Source organism: Aulostomus chinensis, chromosome 15 (genome assembly GCF_037954235.1).
Source record: "Aulostomus chinensis isolate RoL2024-O1b breed Wild chromosome 15, RoL_Achi_v1.0, whole genome shotgun sequence".
Classification (NCBI taxonomy): domain Eukaryota; kingdom Metazoa; phylum Chordata; class Actinopteri; order Syngnathiformes; family Aulostomidae; genus Aulostomus; species Aulostomus chinensis.
Window position 1 is genome coordinate 8,404,018 of NC_141334.1, and position 20,545 is coordinate 8,424,562.

At 41.1% G+C, this 20,545-nt stretch overlaps 1 long non-coding RNA gene across 1 annotated transcript; it reads right to left on the minus strand.

The window, feature by feature from the left end:
- Window positions 1-274: 274 nt before the first annotated feature.
- Window positions 275-10,608, minus strand: LOC147248506 (uncharacterized). Its single transcript, XR_015119576.1, has 3 exons — window positions 10,250-10,608; window positions 8,872-8,982; window positions 275-341 (listed from the first exon to the last, which is right to left on the minus strand). It is a non-coding gene; the product is annotated as an uncharacterized LOC147248506 (long non-coding RNA).
- Between the last annotated feature and the right edge of the window lie 9,937 nt (window positions 10,609-20,545).

The window sequence follows — 20,545 nt, forward strand, 5'->3', positions numbered from 1 at the left end:
GTGAGATAGCGCCGTGTGAGGGAGCCGCAAACATGATGTCAGTGCGTAAGCTTCGGTTCATACTGTAGCGCCTGTTATCATCTGAGAGAGGGACAGCAATGTGTTATCAGAATCTCTTTCATCACAAAAGCATTTATTCTTTGAAGATAAGCAGGGGGTACAGCGGGAGTTATTACATGTCCAACTCCATAACGTCTAACTCCAGGTACAAAGATGCACAATTATGTTATATAGAACATACTCACGCATCTTTGGCATTCATCTTATGAATGTTAACAGCTTGTGAAGTTGTATCAGCCCTTCGTTTTTACCGCATGTATGCAGGAAGGCAGGAACATCCCCTTAAAAAAAGTAAAATACGTCAGTAGCTAAATTATTACTTTGCGTGTAAAAAGGACACCTGGTAGATTTTGTGTACTCTTGCTGACGGGACAATCAAGACAGTGTCATCAAGACAAATGTGATAAAATGCTGATTTTCTCAAAATAAAAATGTCCTTATTCCCTGAGGCAATGGTGTCTTCCTTTGCCCAAAATATATTCTTAGTATGGTGGAAATCAGCTAGCGAAGCTGGGCAGACAGAGCAAAAGTTTATGAATGTTGTTTAATTCCAACTCACACTGTATAAGAAGATCCTGACGTGAAGCCAAAGCTCAAGAGTCATGAGCTCCTAGGCTGCGAGTCGATCGATCTTCCCCGATAGGAGTGTTCAGCTGTAGGCACCTGCCGACCGTGCCGGCTGGTGGCAACTGTCAATAAAGCTCAGTGTGAAAGCTCCAAGCACATTGTTTTGCGCTTGAAGAAGAAAATGAATTATTTGTTGAAGTTGAAAAAAATGTTGTTGGAAGTTTGAGGAGAGGTTGCTGAGGACAGCGTTGTTCTCATCCACGTCGTTCACGATCGGAGGAGGAACAAACGGCAAACAGCCGAAGCTCAACCCATTTGCCTCCCGTGACACCGTCGCAGGTTCAGACGCTGTCTGCTCCTGGGTGTACTGAGTCTGGAAAATCTCTTGGGGTTCTGCTTCTACTTTGTGAGAGCATCATGACAACTGACCAAAATTTGTGGTGCGAGCAGCCGAAGGCACCATGGTTGGTCCTCGTCCCTTCGTTCATGCATAGCTACTCGTGCCTAATGCATCCAAAATCGTGGCAAAGCTCAAAATGTGTGTGAGACTCAAAAATTAGGCCAGAAACAAGTTGAAATCGTAGTGTTTGCCAATAACACACCGTTTTGAGGCGGTAATACACAATTTACTGTTAAAACATTAATATGTGCAGACAAGCCGGGAAATTAAGTAAAAGTATGTACTTCTGTTGAAACGGGAATCGTGAGCGTGTTTGATGTCACACGACTGGGGACACGCCATTTAGGGAGGAAAAACAAGTCCTGATGATCTAAAATCATGCAACTGCAGGATGAAGGTTAATGAAAGTTCAACATTTTTAGTCCCCAAGTCAAAACTACATTCTGATGAGGTGCTTGTACCCAATCAGTGAGTCTGATACTCTTCTACTTTGGGCCACTGCTGTTCGAGCGACAGGTAGCTAGATTGCTTAGTAGACAATCCTCGTCTCATCAGAGAATATGGCTGAGCTCCAAATCCCCCTCTGACATTCAGAGGAGGTTTGCAGCCCACGGAAAGTCGACTGGTCTCTCCTACTTGTGTTTGGACAAGTATTTTGTGTATATACAGACTTTAAGTATTTTTTCTGTACATTTTGTCAGGATTAAAGAATTACAACATTCTAAAAATATTCATCTTGGGTACTGGAGGACTTAAAAGGAGTAGTACCTTAGAAGACATTCTTCCAATTAAAACTTTTTTCCATTTGAAAAGGAAATAACTTTGGGGAAAAGGGAAAAGATTGGATTAGGATCTAACCGCGCTGTAAATATAGAGTGGCAACCATAAGTAATCACTCAGGAGTTTTAGTCAGACTTTAAAAACTTGTCTCAGAGAATAGCATATAAAAATACAGAAGGACCGACTTTTCTACTTTGTAAAACAGGCAACACCACTGCACATGACACACGTATTCCATGGAGTGACAGGGAGTGGCTTATTGCAATCAATAGTGCATATTTTGAGGTTGCGCGCATGCACAGGAGTGTATTCTGCAAATGTCTCAATTCCAGAGGGACTCCCTCCTTTAACAAAGCACACCCCTGCAGCTCTTGCAGCCTTCCTACTACTCATCTATTTATACTGACCTCGACCTCACCTTCTTATTTGCCTTTGTGCTTTTCTTGTTTTCTAAATCTCGTATATGAAATTTCCCCCTTATTCACACATTTAATTCAACATGTGGCTTTACACTGGACTCTGATGCTGCAAGTCTAAGGTTTTCTTCAGTCTTGCTGCATTGTCCACGTGTTTCAGTCACATCTGCAATATCATATTGCCTCACCTTTCTCTGATGCATTGGCCCCAGTCTCCGCCTCTTTGCAGCCATCTCATTATGAAAGCTAAATTAGCCATGGCGCACACCTTCAGAGCATGTAACAGTTTTACAGTGGAGTTGGTCTCGCCCCACAAACACTCCATCATATAATTGAATATCTAGTCTACAGGGGCCCTTCATCACGAACTGATCCATTGCACACATATAATTGAACACAAAGACACGTCCGTGCAAATACACTCGTGAACATGCATTTTAGTCAGCTGAGTGATGCTCTTATCTATACCCTTGTAACGTCTGGCGAGAGTGCAGCGTCCTCCTCAAGGGTATCAAATGTCTGTTGCCAAATCAGCAGAGTGAGATTCTAGCTGCAAAGTAGAACTCTGCCAGTAGACAAACTCATGTAAACCAGCCATGCCTCCAAATTACACAGCAAAATCTATATTTTCTTATTTAATGTTCAAAAAAAGAAGAACAAAATTGACTTTGTGGTTGAAATGGGTGGCTGAAATACGACCATTTTACTTGCTCTCATTGACGGTCAGGTTTTTCCAGGAACATACTTGACAAATGTTGTACTTATAAGAAAATGGGACTGACTGTATAGAATGCAACCTAAACGTTTTAAGTTTCTGGATGGTGAAGACACCAAACATATTTGATCTTGCAAATATAATTCTGGACTGAAGTTAAAAAGCTTGATATTTTAAATTCCTTTGAAACAAATTTGAATGCACATTTTCAACAATCCTGGAATTAAATCCAAAATTAAAATGTTTTCAATCAACAGAGCCCAAGGGCTTATTTCTAACAGTCTAGCAAGTACAGTACGTGTGTGATGCATCTCTTGCACATATGGGACTCTTTGATTGGTCCTCATGTTTGTGGCTGTGTCTGTTGTGTATGCATGCATGCATACTTACATTAATTTCTTCCGGCCCAGTTTACTTAGCAGCAATGCGGTCTTCATCATCTCTCAAATAGGAAACAAAATACCTGTTCATTCATTTCACGTCAGTTTTAAATGAGTATGGAAGATATGGAGGAACTGAAATGTCAAGCTCGCAGCTGAGCCTCTCTGGGTAATTATGCCTCAGGATGCACAAATATTGGCTGTTTGTATAAGCTGGGCAGATGTAGTTTCTTTTCAGGAATATGCATACATATTAAATGTCAAACATGCACACCTACTGTATGCACTACTTTTGTCTGGCCAGAGTGGCAAAGAGGACGCTATGAGTGCAGGAGGGTCGTTCACGTGAAAGTTATGCATTTAAATTCTTTTATTTCAGGTCAGTTTGCTGTACACATTCCTTTTTCCTGCAATTCTAATTTGACATTTCTTCTATAAACATTATATTTTAAACAATCTAGTTTGCCATTATAGAATTTGGTCCATCTAGTCTGTCCCACTAGCACCTGCAAGCCTCATTGCCTCACGCTGCCCCCTATGCCCAGCCTGCAGTAATACAGTCTGCAGTGTAATTAATTTCTCATTAGTGTCAGCAATAATGACTCTCTCTCTCTCTGTTATCTTTTGCTCTCCCTCCTTCCACCTCACCGCAACAAATACTCTCAGGGGGAAAGTGCTCACATCCCTTAAAAGCACAAGCAAACAAACAATGAGCTTCCTGTTGACATGGAAAATGGTCGCCTCTTTTGTAAATGTCTCGCTGAGGAACGGGTGACTTTCAGTGAACATTTTCTTTCATGAACCGTCTATGTTGAAGCTAATAATTGGTTTTGGACTGCAACAGCATGTTCAAACCTAAAAACTATACTTGCCTTTATTCTTTTCATTACAAAAAAACTGCATCTCCCAAAAGTCTATCATCATATTCAGATACTGTGGTCATGCTGGGTCAAAATGTAATGGAACGCACTGCATCTGTTCCCACTTTACATTCCTACATTTGAATCCCTTTTTTCCTCTGTATCACTTTTAGTGTGGGCATGTCCACACCATTTACCACAAAAATTGAGCCATTACAATTTATTTAGAAAATAATAATCATCATTTTAATCATCCAAAATTATTGTTTCTCTCAGGCTGCAGTTATTTGAGTTAATTGCTCCAACAGTTATATTCTTTTTCTCACCGTTTCAGAGATGATGATCTTTTTTTCCTGGCAATCATGGTATTTCTCAAGACATTTATACATATCTAATGTCCTGCCATTTAGAGCTCAAGTGCATGAAATTTTGTTCATCCTGTGTTTAATATGTTAATGCGTCTCTCACTGCACCGTCTTCTTCCCCATATTTTATCTATTTTTCTCTTCGTTCATTTCTCCGTTCTCTTTACCCTCATCCATGCTGGCGGGAGCCCCCCTGTCCCCCAACTCAAACTGCAGTAACGTGTCAGATGAAAGTTTGACTTTGATTGCGCTGACTTGGAGCTCCTCATTACCTTCTCCAAGGAGGCAATGTGAGCGATGCTGTCTGTCTGTCTGTTTGTAGGATTATGTAAAGACTGAGGCCAATTTTCACTGAACTTGGTGGTGGTGGTGGTGGGGGGGGGGGGGGGGGGTACAGCACTGACCAAAGAAGAACCATTAGGGTTTTTTTGAGAAAGAAACTACAGGATTTTATTTTTTTTTTTTTTACACCTCCCTCCAAGTTGCATCCTCCAGAGGCTCTTCTCTCTGGGGAACACAAGTCTGAAACAGTGTGAGTGTGCAGGTAGCTGGGCACCGGACATCATGGCGGAGCCTAACATGCACAGCTTTACAAATACAACTGTACAGCACAGCGAAGCGGACGAATGGCTGACAGGTCCTCCTCGGAAACGTAGCATCGCACTTCCTCCTACGTTTCCAAGCCTTCTCCTCCTCTGGTCGGAGCTCTTTTCAACATTAATCAGCTCCAACCTTTAACAACAGCAGCTGATATGGGAAAATATTTTGAAGTACTAAAGAAACTCAACACAGGGATTGCAAGCAAAGAATCCATGTAGGCAACACCAAGTGTAACTCAGCCTTTCACGGTGGTAAACCTTGTTGACTTTTATCGCGTCAGGTCGAAAATAAGCCAGAATCCACAGCTGCATTTGGGACATGTGTCATCCCTCAAATACACAATACAAATACACATCCTTGAACCAGGCTATAACAAACAGGCAAATCACATCAACAGAAAAGAAAGGGCTGCTAAATGGACCATGTGGTGGGGGTATACGAGAACCTCAACGGGCTGCCCAAGTTCATCTTGTGAATGACACCAATTGAGGACCTTTGACCCATAATAAGGTCATGCAGAATCCAATCAATGTGCAATCAGGAACCCACTCATCAGCTGCTCTGGCAACTAAATATGGTCAAGCAGCAGTCGTAATGTGATCCTCTAAGTGCCATATCATCACTCTACTTTTGATCATGGGTTAGATTCATTGATTTAAAAAAAAAAATCTTTATGTGTTTGTTTCAACAGGGGAGGGTGCAGTCCTACGTCCTCCAACACCAGCCAGGTCTGAATGATGCATGATACAATTAAAAGTATCACTAGACTGCGGTCGTGCCTCACAAAGTTGCGGTAGCTAAATAATTTACCACCTGACTTATTATGAATCATTTATTGATTAAACGCAGACCCGTCCCCTCTTACAAAATAGAACCTGTGATCCTACGGAGAAACACTTTCCATCACTGTGTGTTCTCCCTAATTGGGTAAACAACAGTGGAACATATTACAAGAAAGATCCGTCACACTTGATAATGATGCCTGCATTAAGAGGGAGTCACTCGCATGTGTACAGCCATAAATATAATAGGCTCAGTTTGAAGTAGTACAAGTATCTGTATAAATACTATAACCAAGTATTTTATAAATACTGGACTGGGATTTTCATACCTAGAGAAGGAACAATATACTATGATGGTGCTGGGTGCAATTTGGGAAATGCTAATGTTGAGGTGTCAGTCTAAAAAGTGCAACTAAAATGTCATTCTCACAGTGGACGAAGGTGAGACCTCAAACTCCTTCTAGAAAGTCTGAACACGCATGTTAAAACCTTATTAAATGACATTGCATGGGGCCTTGTTTTCTTTGTTACAGATGATGCATTCAAGGACAAGAGGCCAGTGTGCATACCAACACAAACACTGACAAGCAACATGAAAACAAAGTCTTGGGTATGGAACCACTCATGTTTACTTTTCAGAGGTAAGACGCTAATTTAATTCATAGGAATACTGTTCATAAGATTATGCCGCTGCTGGAGATTCATTAATATCCTGGTTGCATTTTTAAGGTAGGCTAGATTTTCCAAAGTGCATTTATCCATGTGTGTGTGTGTGTGTGTGTCTGTGCGCACGTAAGGGCCAAAAAAGCACTAGGGCAATCTCCTGACCATTCCGCTTTTCAGTTAATGCTTATTGTGAGATACAATTTGTACTAAAAGTTGACCTGTGTTTTGCGTTCAAAGAAGAATGTTTAGCCTGATGAAGAGCAGAAACAGTCAATATCCAGCCTCACGCATGAATGCTTTCTTATTCTTCTCTAATATTTCTTCTCGCACGAAGCAATTAGAGAAAAATAAGAAAAACCTACATGGGATTCATGAAACGTGTGCTGACAGTCAAGTCTGTCCTTACCCACCAAGCTGATGAATTGTGTTTGATCTTAAATTGGATGCACGTGCCCGGCAGTGAGCAATTAGCGAAAGGATGTGACTCAGTACGAGGTAAGATCAAATTGTGAGTGACCACGCATATGCCAATATGAACAAAAGCCAACTAGTGTTTTGTATCATCCCTGGCAAAGCGACAGGAGTGTGTCAGGATGCATGTAGCCGCTTCACCCTGAGTGGCAGGTTACAGCTAATTAAACTAAATTTTACAAACAAGAAGAGCTTGTGAACATGTTCAAAAACAAAGATGTGAAGAAAATAGATCTACAAACTTCAAACCTTTTTTCCAAAAATTGTGTTTAAGGCCTGCTGAAATATGGACACCGTGAGAGCAAGCCCAGTCTCAAAAGATTTACAAACTCCCACCACCTGCAGAAATCAGAATCAGATCCCACAGGACCCAACGCCTGCCCACCAAACAGACATCTGCCAGCCACATATTCGCCACCTTTCTCCTGAGATGGCACCGAGCTGGGTTCCTTGAACTCATGCCTCATAAACACACAACACCCCTCAGAGAAAATGTGAGGGCTTTTGTGGTACCTACTTACATAAATAACTGTCGCTATCTAAGGAGTGCAGTGACCTCTGGGAAGGAATTAGCTGCAGCTTCCCTTTGTTGCCTATGTCAGGGGTCCGCACTGATAGGTGGACTAAGCGGTGAACATTCGCACATAAACAAAAAGAACACACACTCATGAATGCAGATGTATAGATTTACATACATTCATGTTAATAGGAACACTTCCCAAACAAAAGCCAAGGATGGATAGCGGCTTAGCTGTCAGAGCAAACATCCGTCATACAGAATGGTTGTTACAGGCGACAATCTGGCACGTTCAGCCTTCCCTTTATAGGAACCTGCTTTGCATTCTCCCGAGCTCATGACTCCGCAACTTCAGCAGGTGAAGTTATACTTCCAGCATCCTCTGCAGTCAGAGCATGTCCTGCTAGATATCACAGCTAATTGCGTCGTTTGTTGATGTAGATGTAAAATTGTAAGTATATCAAAGCGGATTGCGCTACCAGGGCACGTGGACTGATCTGGTGTAGAAGATCTGTGTCACTGTGTTGCGAGTTCAATTCAGTTTCTGGTTTGGGCGATGCCGCAGGTTGAGCAGTGAGACGGAGTAGATTAACGGAGAAAGTTTCTCAACCCGTCTATTGATGTGCCACGACTAAATAAGGCTGTCTGGAACAAGTTAATTCATTAGCATACTGGAGACATTTGACTCGAATCCTTTTTACCAGAAAAATGGTGCAATCCCAGATGTGTTGATTTCCTAAGACTTTGTCCGTCTACAGCCATGAGACAAGGAGCCTAAATGAGGAACAATGATTCTCTCGACACGTCAAGTTAATAAGCATAAAAAGAGTAGAAAGGTTGTGGAACTCAAAATGTTAACTGCAAGTTTATCAGACAGCAAAACTGACTGACAATTAAAAAGAATAAATCAGTAAGACTATAGAGAGTTCTTGTTTGTGTTGAGCTCTCCTACAAGAACAGCAAGACCAAATTCAGCTTTGTCCGTTAGTCTCAGTACGCAACCTCAAGATTTTCAGGAGCCCGATGAAAAAATGTATAGGGGCGCCACACCCCAAAAGCTAGCCTGACAGGTGCGCGATCTCACAGGATGAAAGTCCACAGTCATGTGGTTCTACTCTTGGACCACATTCCAAACTTGAGCCTGCACCTGAACAAGGCAGCAGGCGTCAGAACCTGTTCCTGCTTTTTTATTCTGCAGGACTGACACTGCTAACATGACAGCAGCAGAGTGACAGCTGGCAGAGCGGAGCGGAGGGGGGTGCGGGGGTGCACGATGTCAACAACTGACTCACCACTTCTTCCCCGGCGTCTTCTCTGAGGGTCGCCAAAGATTTAAGTTATTCTTCTCCCTCCTCGGTAGGAGAATGGGACCCTGTGCTTGGTAGGCTGGGCCCTGGAGGAGACTTTTAAAAGAAGGAAGTGATGTTAGTTATTTAGCTCACATGTTTTCAGTTAACCCAACTATGCAATTTTAGATGGCTTATAGCTTATTTTGTGTCTAAAATTGTCACAGAAATGGTCACGTTAGATAAGGCAAGAAACTTACAGTATTTTGTGCAGTATTTTCCAGGCAAAAATAGCACATTTTGGGGTGTTTCACTGTTTTGTCTCCTGGCCTTCAAATGGTTAAGTCCCCAACATTTGTGCATTTTGTGAAAGAAGTTTAACTTCAGCTCAGACCAGGAAGATTAGGTTTTCCCCATGCAAAGTTCCAGGCTCTTTGTGTTTGAGAACATATACCTTTGGCTGTTTCTCTTCTGTTTCTATTCTGTGCACTATGCAAAAAAATAAACCAATTTGATTCTCCAATGGGCCTTTTCCTCCATGTAAAATCCGTCTTCAGGTTGTAAGCAGCAGCTCGGGGGAGTTTATGTTCTTTTCATATTTTTTGCCAAATACAGAAATGGATGTAGGCTACATGATATACCGGGTCTCATAATGTCGGTGCGTCAAATAATACAATAATCTTGGTCATCACGTCATAGCTAACCCCACAGCTAGTTTAAAACAGAAGCAGTTACTCAGTTTGTTTTTTTAGCATTGCAGCCGCCTCTCTTGTACCCATCCAGACTTGTTCCCACTTGAGTCCATCCTTCTGTCTCTTAAACTCACCTTAGGAATTTACTGACAGAGTTAACTTACAAAAGAGGAGAAATCAGGGTCAGCGCAGCACCCATTTCTAACCTCCAAACCATTGCCTCCCAGCTAGATGTCTCTGTCTCAACATTTTTTTTTTCCTCCTCTGTCTCTGCTCTTTGAAGTATAAAAAACTGATTACTCACTTGGCAACTTAATTTCCCCTATCGCTTCCCACAGTGAGCCTTAAGCAACGCGTAATTTTCATAATGCACAATTTCACACCTAAAACCCCAGCTGAACCCTAAACCAAAGTTGACCAAAACTGCTGCTAATTTATGGATGTGTGTATTATGAAGCAGTAAATGTCAGTTTTGTGCGATGGAGTGTGCTCTATACTTACACAAATATTTACTTTTAAATAATCCTTTATTCAAGACACCAACTCATACTTCAAAAATCCCTGAGTTTTCGTACTTCTATTCAAAGCATCATCTTAATAAGTGGTATCATGAAGTGAGGACAGTTCTTCAAGTTTGCAACAACTTGTTCCATGACTAATTGAAAATATTCTGTAAAAAAATATCTGCTCACCTGATTCTGGTGGAGGTGGAGATGGAGAGGATGCTAGAAGATGCTAGATGCTAAGAAGCTTCTCCCAACTCAAGACTAGCAGCTCTCCTACAGTGAACATAAGTGTTTCACCTTCTGACAAGCACAGCAGGTTAACATCATCTCTTTGACACTAGCCATCAAGCCTCGTAAATCCAAATCCAAAGGCAAATGCGTATTTATATGAACACTGCTGGAGGTTTGCATGCAAGTTTCCGGTCTTCTTTCTTTCTTGTCAGGTTCTGACAACATTCATGGTTTGATTCATATGTTAGTTCTGGAAAAACATTCATCTTTTTGTTGCAGCGTGAGCTAGTGAGTGAGAGTTAATGCGACATGGCTCCCTGCGCTGCTGGTGCTGGCTTTGCTGCTTCACAGGTGTTCTAATTGATCTAATCAATAAAGTAGAACACCTGCAAGGCGTAGTGATACAAACAGTTGAAAGTCCTGGTGGTGCTGTAATCCCACATCAGCGCTTGTGGAACGACTCTTGTCCAGTCAAACAATTTGGTGGTTGGAGTTATAATTTGCTGCAGGCTCGTGATGATGTCACAAATTGAATACATTCCTCTCCTTCAGAAAAAAAAAACGACGGGGACAGATTTTTCTGATCTTACACTCTGCACCTGCACCACTCTGCACAGTGAAGCTTCCACCTGTGTTAACATATTACCTGTTCAACAGACACGTGCATTTGTACTGGACTGACCTTGTAAAGCAAGAAAGTTTGCGAATCATTTTTTTCCCCAATTTGTATTTGTGAAAAGCCGTGGCACAGCCATCTAATAGCACGATTCACATCGTATTCCATTACCTCCGAGAAGAGTTGTTAGACAGATTATGAAGTCAGCAGTCAGAGGGAAGACTAGTGCCTCTTCAGTGTAAACAAGTCACTGTCGCTCCTCCTTTAGAACTCATAAAGGATGTCCTCTGAAACAGTCCACAGGCAGCTAAGTTTGCCAGCTACTACAACAGCTTGCAATTCACTTAATTCAATTGGGCCAATTGACAGAAGAGAGAAAAAAAATAAGAGCAGAGTAAGAATAGCCTCGCCACACACACACACACACACACCACAAGAGTATCTGCTATGAGAGAAGCTTGACATCCATCCAAAGTTTGAGTGTATTTTAAGTAATGACAGGCCAATATCTAGTACCTCCCACAGCTTTCAGTGTCCATACAGTCCACTATGTGCTTTCTACATTACTAAAATTGCAATTGTAAAATGACCTTTAAAAACCTCCATGCTTGCTCACTGCCAGCTTGTCAGTTTAACTGTTTGACTGTAAGTAATCCCTCAATCTCAATATTTCAATTTTAATGGATATGAGGCAGAATTAAACAGTCACTGCCTCCATCTGCTTGTAACAAGCCAGCAAATTAGCAGCAAATAAATCACTCAGAGGTGGCACTAAAGGAGCCAGCGGAGGGAGAAGTGGGCCAGGGGATCAAAAGAATTGGCAGGCCGGCAGAGTTTTATTTTCCGAAAGTTAAAGGAGTGAAATTGCGCCCTCGTTTGCTCAATTTGTTTGTCTCGGAGCGACTGTCAATGAAGAGTTTCCATCTCAGAATGATTAATCTCAATAAAAGATCATTAGTTCAAGGCACAATATGTCAAGCTATCAGCAAATAGTTACATCACGACGCTCCCAGCTCCTCAAATAGCAACGCCTCCTCGATCCCCGTAAGGCGCCCTGCAGCATCTGTCTGAGACGATACAGCCTCTGTACTGCAAACCTATTTGTGTCTGCATCAGATGCACTCGGCTTTTGATGTCAATATACGGAAGGAAGTCCACTTAAGGAAGTTGTAACGCTGGACTTGGCAGTGTTTGATTTTGGTTTTCAATGATAGGATGATTCTTTCATTCACAAAGGTGAAAAACTGACTGAACAGTTTACAACCATTTTAACAGTCATTTTAAATGTTGTATCAACATTATGGATAAGAAAGGCTTTTATTTGAGCTCAGGACGGGTGAGGAAAATATTATGGTTTCGATAAAACAAGTTTGTTTTTTTAAGGTTGTGCCGCTCACATGTTGACTGGAGCATAGACATGGATGGCTTTAAGACGGTATCACAGCATCACACAGTGGGGGCGGTGACAATTAAAGCATTGCCATTGATGTCCAGGGTTTAGAACAGGCTGTACTAGAACACCAATATTATATAACATAATATGGAGAGTACATTTATTTTGCATCAAGACAACATAAGAAATGCCAGCTGAGAAAACAATATCAGATGTATACTGTCCACCTGACTTTAAAAAAAAAAACTAGTAGGAAACGAAAAGGTTCTAAAAACCAATTTTTAAGCACTAAAAGAAGCATTTGCCAATAAAGAAAAGTAAACCCAACAGAGCAAACACTTTTAATTTGTCCCATAAAAAAACTGTGAAAATATCACATTCTGAATAACACAGGCCCACACACTCATTCACACCACACACTGGTGCCCCCTCAGCTCTCAAAAACTATTGTTATAGCAGCCATTGTTATCCAAACTAACCATCCTTCTGTATCAATCAGCCTTTCTTTCATAATGTAATCTACTGCTGCAGCTGCTTCTGCCATCACAGCCTCACTCTCTCTCTCTCTCTCTCTCTCTCTCTCTCTCTCTCTCTCGCTCTCTCTCTCTCTCACTTTCCATCAGACTGTCTTTCTCCCAGATAGTTTGGAGCGCAGCCCAACAGAGTGACAATTGATGCCTCAACCCATCTCCTTTGTCGATTGGATTCCAGCTCTTCAAAGATGAGCACCTTCTGAGCAGCCTGGCTTGGCCTGCCAAAGCTAGTGTGGTGGGATTATGGCGATTATTCTGTAGTACTGGCAGACGATGGGAACTGATGGCCGCAACAGCCTAGTTGACTGGCTGCCTCACGGTAAGACATGTGGCAGTGTTTTCGGGCCATTGTTTTAAAGGGTTTATTTCTTCCACTGGGAAGGGGACAAAAGTCATTTAAAATTTCACATAATTTCCTTATTTCATGGTTCTTATCTTGAAATGTAAACAAAAACCAAGAGCGGATGGAAGTTGCTTGGTTGGTTCGTTTTGAAGGAATAAAACCCAGTATTAGTACCTAACCTACAACATTAAAAACCACCACAGTACCACTGTCACACTTCACAGCTATCAAGTCAAATTCACTGTGCTTGCTTATGAAACAGATGCTAACATTGTCAAAGTAATCGCACACTAAAAACATGCAAAGGGGAACAATTGTTGGATTTTGCTTTTTGAGAAATTTATATATGCAGAAAACTTCAAAAAAAAAAAAACTTAAACTAGGAAAATGTAAACTTGCAGTTGAAATTGTGGATGCAAGAAATGTTCTCTTCTGAACTACAGCAACATCGATTTATGCATAAAATCTTTATGAGAGATAGCTCTTCCACCCTGAAATGTATCTTTGATCATACTGGTAATCCAATTCATTCGTTTTCAGGTTTGTTGTACTTTTCCAACTGCAGTGAATGTTAATGCAATCCAAGGAGCCTGCAGTCCAAACAGCAGTGTGGATTCTTAGGATTTCCCGCAGCTTGGAAAAGGAATATCAGAACAATAGTGTTGAGGATGAAAAACAAACACAAACAAATGTATTGGTGAAAAAAGAAATCAAATGCAGCGCCTCACATGCAGTACAACTGTAATTGCACAGCTCTATTTCGTTGCGCTGTCAACATACGTCTCAACGAATTTGCATGAGAATGCGGCTTCCCTAGATTTAACCAGTATAAAGGACATGACTCAATTAATTCAAAAACAAATGACCACTGGTAAATAAAATAACTGGACCCTGCAAAGAGCTGTGGGTGCAAAAAGCACTATGAGGCTTCATAAATGAAATAACTGCGAAAATAAAAATATTCTCTTTCTCTGCTGCAGCTATGAACATGAAAGCAAAGAAAGCTACATGGTGGTGCATAGTGCTACAGTATGTTGACAGGCAAAACACAACAACACGCACATAATACACAGACATCAGCAGTCATGCTTTCCAATGCACTTTGTGCTTATTGCTCTAGGAATAAAATTATGATTATTAATACAATAAATTTAGTCTCAGTATTGACCAGCCTCATTGGCTTTTAACCGTATCCACACAGCAAACACATTTTGACCCACATGTTACATAATCAAGTGATTTATTATTGTCTGTATTGATAAAATAATGAAAATGTCTCCCATTTTAATGTCAGAACCTTGGCAGATTTGTCTTCTGTCACACAAATCAATAACTAAACTGAAAGATGTGACACCTCAAACAACCCCATCCACCTCTGAGACCAGAATATTCACACCTTGGAATAAAAGGTTTTATTGTAATTCTAGATTTGGGGTTAGCATTTATGGCCTTGGAGTAATAATGCAAAGTTTGAGAGGCATCTCACAGCTACGTAAGTAGTTACCATCATCAACCGCAGATGAACCCTTCCAGGTGATTCAGACTGTCCTGCCTTTTGTGTTTCTCTCAATGATTTGACCGGTCTTGAATGAAGCCATTGATGTTGATGTCATTTATAAAACAGTAGGCTAAAAAAACGAAGTCATGATATGTACACAAATATTATCGAAAATCTGGTTTCTGGAAATTTGCGTGAATTTTTTTCAGGGAGTATCACATGGATCTTGATAGCGAATGCGTTCAATGAGTGCCTCTAAATTAAAAGGCTGTTTTTACTGTTGTTACTGTAACCGACAAGTCCTCTGACCCCAACCACCTCACAAAACCTGGATCCTGCAGTTCTTGCCCGAACATTTAGTGTCCCAGTCAGCCACCCCGGTCAACTATGCCAAGTTCCAGCCGTGCTGGTTTCACATCTCTTCTTATGTCCTCCTTGAAGTTGACCTATGTGACAGCGTTATCTCTGTCTCACATGCTGCTTAATAAACATGGTGGAGAGAAGAGGGATGCTGCTCTCCGGTGGAACAAACAAAGGAAATGCTCTACATGAGAAGTGGCAATAATGTCCTGCCTTTTTGGATGATTCCATAAAGAAGTACCATGAAAATGTCAAGAAATAGCTGAAGCCCTTTAGTTTCTGGCAAGAAACTTGTTAACTATGCATATTTATCATTCCAGTTGCTTCAACGGTGATTATAATCATCATGTTAGAACGGTTAGCTTAGCATCGATGAAGAATTTCTGACAGAATACAATTAATCGTAGGCTTTGGGAAAACAAGCCTTCTCATCTTTCTTAGATCAGCCAGTTGCCTATGAGCGAATGGTGGTAGACTCAGTAGGAGGGAGCTGTTTTTCCATAACCCCAGTTCATGGTTCACAAAAGTCAATTTCTAACTGAGTTCTCAGGGTGAAGAGGCAGAGGAAAATATTTGCAAAACAGAATGGGGCTTTAATATTTGGCATTTCTCCCTCATGGAACTCCTCTGTTTGCACTCGAAAGATGCGTTTGCTCTTTCACGTGACCTTTTCAGATCAAACGATAATGATAATTCAGCAGTTAAGGTTGCTGATCAGGCAGGTAAAGATAAGAGGTTAGCCTAGAGATGACTTTCATTTATAAGAAGAGTACGTCTAAGTACCACTTTAACTTAGCCATAATTGCAGAAATGATTGAGAATCTGCAGTGTTTAATCTTATAACAAGTTTTTGTTATTTACATGTCTGATCACTGTAATCTGATAGTTAGTATCATTTAAAAAGTACATTTTTAGGGTTTGAAGCAAGAAGAGAGATTATTGGTTTAAGTGAAAGAGGGAACTCAGTCAGCTGATCCAGTTGAAAGTGGGAAAAGAGTGCAATGGAGAAAGTGATTGAACTTTTGCAAAGTTTCATGAAACAAATTATTCCCCATTTCAAACGTCACAGAGGTAAGCCAGTAGTTAATGAATCCTCTCCATAATGTCTTCTGTATATGATTTTCCCCCTCCATCACTCAAATTACTTTGCAAGATAAGCCTCCAGAACAGGAATTCAAAGCATAAAAAAGAGTTATCTTGGCTGAAAAGCAATGGGGAGATTTTAATTTGTTTTAACACTTCCTGAATCTCTCTGTCTGTCTGTCTGTCTGTCTGTGTCTCTCTCTCTCTCTCTCTCTCTCTCTCTCTCTCTCTCTCTCTCTCTCACACACACACACACACACACACACAGGTAGGCGTGCAGCCTGGAAATAGATAGATTTATGAGAAGTTTCTAGAATCCAGGGATATCATTTGAAAGATTCATCACTGCTTCAGTCGCTGCTCTTCTTTGGCAGTAAAGATTTCCGGGGGCTATTAGTATTCCGTGTGTGTCCATATGTCATGACTGCAGTGGCCCCTGCACATTGTGATGGAAGATAATTTCACAAGACACAAACTTTTATGACACTCCTTTGTAAATTCGTTGTTTTTTTTTTCAGCTGACACACTCATTCACACCGAGTGACCAGGTGGGTGTTTGTTATGACTTAAATTACATTAGGACCTCTCATGTCAAACTATCAGCCCAATACAAACAGTGATATTTGATAGCGTAGCCTCATTTGCTACAGCTAGCATGCATTATGCATCGAGTACAATTATAGCGTGAGGTAAAACCTAACACGGCAGAACACACACGTGCCTTTAATGTGAAACTGTTTGTGCTCACATTGACATTTGGCCATCTTCACTCAGAAATATAATCACATTTGACATTTGTGTTTTCAAATCCAATCACACCATAAATGTCAAGTTAGCTTTTTACATACTAAGTTTTCTGATATAAAGGAAACTATATCCATACAGAAGTTTCTTATTTGTAATTTTTGTCCCCCACGATGTACAACGTACTTAAGCCGCCTGCTCTGACAATAATTATAGATTGGAAACAAAATCCCTATTACTTTTATTAATATATCAGCAAGGATAGATAATGTAGGGGCATTATTGGGCAAACCACTGTAACCTCCTCCCTTTGCTCATGAACAGTCTTACCCACCAACCACAGGTAGAACAGTGTAGTCAAAGTTTTTTATGATTAATGTTTATGCGGTCACTTTCTTGAGCTGTTTTGTATCATTATTTCATAGTTAACTTAATTGTGGTCATTGACATTTTTCTCTGTATATTTTAAAACTGAAATACCAACAGGCCTCGAAGAATATATGTGGCATTTATTTTTTTAATCTTCTGTTCAGGCTCTCGTGTTATTTTTTTGTTTATTAATTGTGCGTTTTGCATTGTATCCATCCATCCATTTTCTATACTTCTATGCTACTGCTTATCTGTTAAGGGTTGCGGGGGGCTGGAGCCTCTGCCAGCTGACATTCGGCGGGAGGCAGGGTTCACTCTGGAAGCTCAAGAATACTCGCCATGGTCACCGGGGAAAGTGAGGATCGAACCCTTAGTTTGCTAGATGGCCACTCGACCTCATAGCCATGCCGCCCCCTCTGTTTTACATTTTATACTTCCAAAATGTTACCAAATCCAATATGTATCATAAAGGTGCATTTTCATTCTAAAAGGTTTAATTTAATGATTCATAATAATAATAGGATCTTTGTGTTGAGAAATAACAGAAAAGCAATGAAAAGACTGACAGAGAGCGACAGAATCATCAGACAAAAAAAAAACAAAACGTTCTCCTCTTTGCGATATTCCAGGGTGAGAATCTTGAATTAATGTACACAGTCTGCTGGTAAATTATGAATGGCCTGTAATAGATCTCAGATATATCTATAATGCATCATAAACGACAATGCTGCTAGCGGGGAAAGAGTTTCTCTCTGTATTCACAAGTCTTTGTTTGCTTGGGGTTTTGATTAAACTGAGCATTGTTTGACCAAAAACAAAAAGCTAAAATATATGATAATTTCATACAATAATCCGCTGTATACTACCAGAATATGAGGTACTGTAGCTTTACAGGTGCATGGGGATGTAAAATTGGTCAAGTTTGTGCTTCATTTCATTTCTATTTGTCAAGGAAAGTTTTTGTGAGTGTGTTTCTACTCAGCAACATTTCCTGATGTTCTTTAGATGATAAATGACTAGCTCCACACACTTGTAATCAACTTTTCTTCCCTGGCCTAAATACAAGATTTGGTATAGTACGCAAAGAGCTTCGTGCTTCAGTAATTATTTCTGTATATTTTTCTGAATGCTGCTTTCCTGAGAGAACTTCAAACCGAAACACTTTAGTGGAACACTTGTTTGTTTACCTGCTCCATTCTAACTGATGTCTTGTGGGACAGTGCAGGCCTCTGTGACCCAATTCACCATGTCCTTAGTTCCCTTGTGAAATACTGTGTGATAATGGGGCTTGAAATAAAGTTATAAAGCTAAGTTTGATTTCAGCACGGATGGAGGACTTTCACTGGAGAGAGAGTGAGAGAGAGAGAGAGAGAGAGAGAGGAGGGTGAAAAAGAGGGAGACTAGAGATTCAGGTTCCTCCTCTCATCCCAGAAATAGCAGGGATTTAATTGCTGATGGGTCTTTTGGAATGGGTGCTGATAAGCCAGTCGACTCCTTAACTGAGTGTGAGACTATCTCACATAATAAGACAAAATAATGGAAACAGCAGCACAAAGATAGGTACAGGGGCAAGGATAGAGGATTATAATGGTCTCCGGTGCCTGTTCTTGTGTGACTTTGGGCCACTACAATGTTCGAGGATGTGGTCAGTGCTTTCCACAAGCTAACACTTTGATTGATCATCTCTCCTTGCAGCATTAAGGATAGTCGTGGAAATTCCATTTCGGCAGCCACTGCAAAATATCTTACGGCTCAATGCAGTTTTTATCCGAGTCGAGAGCACGAAGGCATATTAGAGAAGGTGATCTTACTATATTGTTTTGAAAAAAGAAAAAAAAGAAGAAAAACAGGTAACTCCATCATGTGCAGACATTGCAATACGCTGTACCTTCTGGGGATATGCTGATTTTGCAACCTAACACATGCATAATTGCATCACTCAGAGCTGGCAATAGTAGCATGGAAGCTATTACAATATTTTTGCTTTTGGGAAAATAATGTTAGCTTTTTCATTTTCTGTCCTGAAATTGCATAATACAATTGTAGCTGGTGGCAGTTGGTTTAAGGTGCAATGACTAATGATGTAGATACACTGAGTCGGTATTGTAAGCAGTCCATTGGAGGAGTGCGTGTGCCCTTCCAGATGGGATTAGTCTGTGGGTGGAGGTATCAACGGCAGCGCAGGAGGCCTGTGGATCTTTTTGGATGGATGGTCGGATGGGTTATTCATCCAATAATGCCCCCTCACCACCCCCAAAATAAAGAATCCCACAAAACATCCATCTGATATCATACTTCTACATTGACAGTTGACTTTAAAATCTATTCCTCTTCCAGTTCTGTTCGAGGAATTTACATACAGATGCACAAAACATCAGACATCTGTGACACTGCAGAGCACAAGCACCTGGGTTCAGATTTCAGCTGTATCCATACTGATTCTGGTTTAGCAACAAGGTGGACTGATAAGCCCTTTTTCGTTTGAATGGAGGGACTCTAAATCACCTATTTGAAGGCAGGAGCTGTATTCTCTATTCAAAATGTGTGAGGAGTCAGAGGAGATCCTGTTAGCGAGTCTGAGCATGCTCTTGCTTAGAGCCAGTGTGCCACAGGTTTGCCAATAATCTTTGTCAAAGGGGAAAAAAAAGAGAGAATTTGATTTTAGAGTTTAAAAGTTTAGTGTATGAAAAGAAACAATGCTGTTCCAAAACTGAGTCAGGGAGCAGGCTATGCATTGTACCAGCTTCCCAGGATCACTTGAAGGGTTGAATTAAGGGCTGTCAGAGGAGCCACCACCACATTGTAAAGCCAATTGAACCACCTATAAAAGTTTACAAACCAAACCACCTCTGGAGCTCCTTCAGACCGAGGCTAAGGCCAGTTTCTTACTACTGCTCTTATTCAGGCCAGTTCCATCCTGACCTCCCCTTTGACGAGATAGTCTTGGGAATTCTTACATTGAGTCAGACGATAAATGTTAAATGCCATCTTCCGTTCTTCACTCTCTCTGACCACCACCAGGTCCTGCAGGTCTAATTTAGAGACAATCCCAAGCCCCCCACCACCCCCTGAATGGGGTCGAAGGAGACACGTGGGAGGGGAAAATCTTCTCGATGTCAAGTCATTACCCTTCAAGAGTCAATACACAGCCCGGAGAGAGTCTCATCTCTCTCCCCGTGAAGAAGCCTGAACCCACAGGGGAGGAAGGATTCATGGATTGAACTCTCCAGTGCTTCCATCTCAAGACCCTCTGCAGGTGTTTCATCAGCAGGTGTCCACTCATCCATGACAGTACACACCTGTGTGTACTGT